Below are 5,355 nucleotides of genomic sequence, written 5' to 3' on the forward strand. Positions count from 1 at the left end.
TAAATTCGGACTAGTCAATGACTCGGTTAGAGTACTGAGTAAATGAATCACTGAATAGACCAATGGATCAATGTTAAACTGGTTGACTCAGTTTACATAAAAAGTTCTAAAAATCATAATATTAGTTAACATTATTTAATAAATCTATATTCAAATTTTAAAAACATTATCATACCTAATTAAATAACCAACAAATAATGTTTCACAATCATAAAATGTCATAAGCAAGTTGAAAAATGTCTTCAAACAACATGTGTATTATGCTTTAATTGCAACAAAAGTGTATATAAGTGTAAAATTTAATTAAACAATGAAATGTTTGTTATAATATAAATTAACAAATGACAAATATAATTATAGATAAATTAAAAATATTTAATTTTTTCTCATATCAAAATAATATCATTTTAGATGTTTTTTAAAATATAATTTTTGATTGACTCGGCTGGTCCAATCGATCCGATCACCCGAGTTACTGATTTTAAGCTTAAACTGTTTGTTGCAAACTGATTAGATAAAAAATTTGAGCCAAAATTTATATATACCACTGGTATGAGCATGGATGTAGAATTACATTACAAACCACAAAAAGAAAAGTTTGGGAGCATATAAACTCAAATTTCAAGAATGGTTTTCAAAATCCAGGGTATGAAACAGTGTGCTCAGAGCCTCAGACACTGTTTGCTAAAAGCATTCATTTTGCACCTTTTTTGTAGTTACTTATTCAGTTCCAATTCACTAATTAATAAAAAAAAATTAAAAAAACGTAGCGTAAGAGACAATCATCTCATCATGAGCTAATAGAACCCGACAAATCATCCTTTGATCTCAGGAGGACCATCTCTGAATTTTATTACTTCACATCTTAATGTTATTTTCATGATTCATTCTTAAATTGCAAAATTGTTTTTTTACAACATGTCATAATTTTTATTTGTTATTAGATTTGTAGATAGATTTTTGAAAATTTATATAGAGGTAGAAAATTGCAAATACGTAATAGATAAGAATAGTTAGATTTATCATAATAGAAGTTTTAGGGGAAATATTGAAGAATAGATTTTCTATAATATTATTTTTTTAAATATGGCGCAAGAAGCTCATTCATCTCACACACGCAATTTATTGATCATATTCATATTCTCGTCATCCTTTTTCCATGTGTGTGGATTGAATTCCATTTATAAACAATGTCTTTTTTCTTGAAGTAGAACATGATATTCTTTTATACAATAACCTTAACAGTAAATTTTACTAGTGATAATAATATTTTGTGCAAGTAAAAATAACATTCTAATGTAGATTGAAAACCTTGATAGTTGATACTAAACCCATAACATCCCAATTTAGACACTTGTGCTAGGAATATCAAGCTGAATGTAAATGTAGTTAATTATCAGTAAACTAAACTGTATCCTTATGCATTCCAACTTTATTCTCTTCTATATATATATATATATAATTAATTGAGGAAGATCATTCAGTTCCCATTCTCTCTTCTTCTCTCAATTCATTTCCTTTTCTTTAAGTTTCTTTCATATTCTCTTCTCTGTTTTTCTACATATTTTTACGGTTTTAATCTACTTGATCAACATTGATTTCCACTTCAACATATTTGAAAAATTAATAAATTGTGCTAGGCATAACATATCTTGAATGAAGCATGAATAAGAATATAAAATTGATTCATTTTCAAGTAAATTAGGAGTTAGTTAAGTTGAGCCATCCAACAATATTCCTAACAAAAGGGAAACTATAATGTAATATTATTTACCGTAATGAGTGATGCTTTGAGTCTAAGAAAAATCAATTTGCACAACCATCAAAGAAATAGCGAAATATATGAGATCTGTGTCCCCATAAAACCATCTAACCCACCCACTGATTTTCTTACTATGGTATTCAACTATTGGGTCTCATTGCAACTTGTTGGTCACATGTTTTACATGATCCAATGAATCATCAAAGAATCTATTTCAGATTTTAAAACAAGCACAAACATGTCTTCTACTTTACTTGAGTGAGTTTAATTATGTATATAAGTATTGCTAACATAAGCTTATGTTCTACTATCAGAGAGATTATGTTTTATTGAAAAAGCTTACAGGGTTGTTTGAATAACTACCAATGAAAGGTGATAGTGCTTAAATAACTTTTTTAAAAGAAAATGTTAAATATATCGTAAAACTAGCTTATGCCTCTAAACTTGTATCTTGTAGCTGCAAAATTATAGTTAATAAATGTAAGCTTGTAGTTTGTATTTGTGAAGGTAGATGGAAGGTTTTACCTGTATAGATATAAAAATATCATTGTTGATTTTAAAAAACTAGTTTGAGAAGTTTTTATTTTTAAGATGACAGTTGTAAATAACATAGTTAAGTAACTTAAATTTTCACTTATAATCTCATACGTTCATTTTGTTAACCTATAGTTAGGAAGAATAATCACAAATACCAAAAAAAGATTAATTCCTTACCCAAAAAAGGTGATAAATACGTTTAGTAATACAAAAAAACAAAGCCCATTGACTTATAGGTAGAGTAGTTGATAATTTTTTTTTTTAAGATAAGATTATTGTAACTTTTAAAAGATATATTCAAAACTGTACCTGGAATAACTTTTCAAAAATCATAAAGCCGTCCATTCTTTAATTTAGTTTTTAACAAATCACCTATTTCAATCCAATAATATGATATTATATCATTTTTAAGTGATTTAATAATAAATAAGAAATTGGTAGTTTCATTTAATAAAATAAAAAGGAGTGAGTCGTCCACCTGAAGCTGCATGTATGGAAGCTGCTACTTCTCAATGACTTCTTTTATTTTCCTCATCCTGTACGTACCGTACGTAATCGATGGTTGAATTTAAAATACACTCATAAATTGTATAATTGGGATGAAATTATGCAAATAAACTTATCATGAAACGAAATATTCGTCAAATGCATTCTTATTTTTATAATAATAATTACACAAAGTAATAAATATTATAATCTGATTAATGATTTTTCTTTAGTATGATGAAATAGAGAAAAAAATCATATTTATATAGTGTTATTATTGAATATTGAAGTCGTGAGAACACGCTTAAGAGATAAATATCATTACAAAATATTTTTTGTTTCGTAAGTAAAGAAAAAAATATTGTGGTTACAAAATTAAGAAGAAAATACAATTAAGAAAATAATATGAGACATATAATGGAAATATGGACATTAGATTATATGGTCTTTCTATAGAAAATAGGTAAGGACAAAATAGAGAATTATAAATTACACCATGGTGGTGGTTACATCATGTTTTGGCTTTATAATAAGTAAAGAAGATATATATATATTAAAAGGTTAAAAACAATTAATTATTTTGATTTAATAAAAATGGACAAATAATTATAATTATGTTTTAGGATGCGGTATATATATAAAATCATTTCAATTAATAGTGATATTAAAAAAAGTAAATGTAGTTAAATAAATACTTTAATTTTTATTAAATTAAAATAAAACTCATTATTCGTTAAATGAATAATGAAAGTTGGTAACAACTCTCTCCCTCAAGTTATTGTCAAAGAGAGGGTTAATATCTTTAGATTCCAAAAGAACATCAACATGTTTTTTTAAACAAACACTTTGTAATACATAATTATTTAACTAAATAATAGCAAAGGAGGAAAATTTTAACTTACTAAAAGACATAAAAAACCTTTTAATTTATTTAAAAAGTTAAATTATACTTGCGATCCAATAGACTTTTATATATGTCAGTATAGGTTACTTTTTATTTTAGGGTTTAGAAATTCTGTTAAAAATTAATTGATTGTTTTTAGTTAGCAAAAATATAAATAATTATAATTATTATTCAAGATGTCATATACGTATTAATCTTCAAAATATATAAAAATAATTAAATTTATTTACATTTGATACAAAAATTGTTAATATTTTCTTTTCTTTTTTTGCTTATAATTGAGACTACAGGAAGTAAAACGTTAAAATTAAATTGCATTTATTATAAAAGTTATCTTAAAACTTGTTATATTAAGATTATTACTAATATTTCTATAAAAAAGACTTAATTAGAACAATTTAAATTATAAGAACTTATAGATCAGGTAAGTATAAGCGAGACCATTAATTTAGCCTTATGTACAAAAATATAGAGCGCCGATTACGATATAAACAAGATAATCTAAACCTTTTCAAAAACCAGAAAAGATAACTTTAAGGGAAAAGTGAAATAATTTAGAAAAAGTATTGATAGTGAAAAAACAAAAGGAATTGGATATATGAATAAGTAAGAAATGGACATAAGGCAGAAGTTCTCATACCTGTGAGGCTGTGATGCTTACCAGTTACCAGGGGAAATACATTTCAGATGATGCATGCGATCCACAAAGTGCTACGTGTCACGTGGTGTCCATGCAAATCACCAAATGTACTACATTATTATTCTAAAAAAACTTGTATAGTTACAATTGAAGATAATATATTTTATAGTTTTTGATGTTATAATTTAAGATTAAATTTAATTAAAATTAAAATATTAATATGTTGTTAAGATCTTATTAGTTGTCTTTACATGATTTCGTCTATACGAAAGGTTTTGTCTTGTTATTCCCTATTTAAACATCTCACTGAACTCACTCTCATATACTACTCTTCCCCTTCGTTAATATCCAATCTTGTTTCTACCTCCATTTTCAATATTATTCTCCTTAATTTATAACGTTGATTGTCCAACATATACATGACATGTCATCATAAAGAATATCCGTAAATTACTAAATTCAATTATTTATAAGATTTCGCTTTTCCGACAAATCTATCATCACCACCGCTCCCATCTTCTTACTCCTCCCGTGATTGGCGACTTACCTTGATCTCTAACAAGTAAGTTATTCCTGCATTCACATTTATCATAACAAATTTGTAGAATTGTTTTTAGGTCCATACAGTTTTTAATAAATTTTGTTGATGGTGGTAACTCTAAATTTTTTAGTAATATCAAGTATCAAGAGTATATATCTTCACATTTTCAGGAGAGACAATTCCTTTCGGGTTTCGTGGTTGTTCCTTCTAACAATTATTATTATAAAAAATTTAATCATCAATATTTTTAGGATCTATCTCATACTACTAGACCAACACTTGTTCTTAGTGCAACTCTCTCTGAATGGTTTGAAATTTTATTTTTTTAATAATTTTCATAACACTTACCTCTATTTTATTTATAAAAAAAAACAAAACCATCGTGAGTTTTGAGGGTCAGTCAACGGTATTGGGTCAAAGAGTGTATGTAGGACACTAGGGCCACAGAAAAACCAAGGCTGCTTAGACAACTGCATTGTTTAATA

Source organism: Lupinus angustifolius, chromosome LG12, assembly GCF_001865875.1.
Source record: "Lupinus angustifolius cultivar Tanjil chromosome LG12, LupAngTanjil_v1.0, whole genome shotgun sequence".
In the NCBI taxonomy this organism is placed as follows: Eukaryota; Viridiplantae; Streptophyta; class Magnoliopsida; order Fabales; family Fabaceae; genus Lupinus; species Lupinus angustifolius.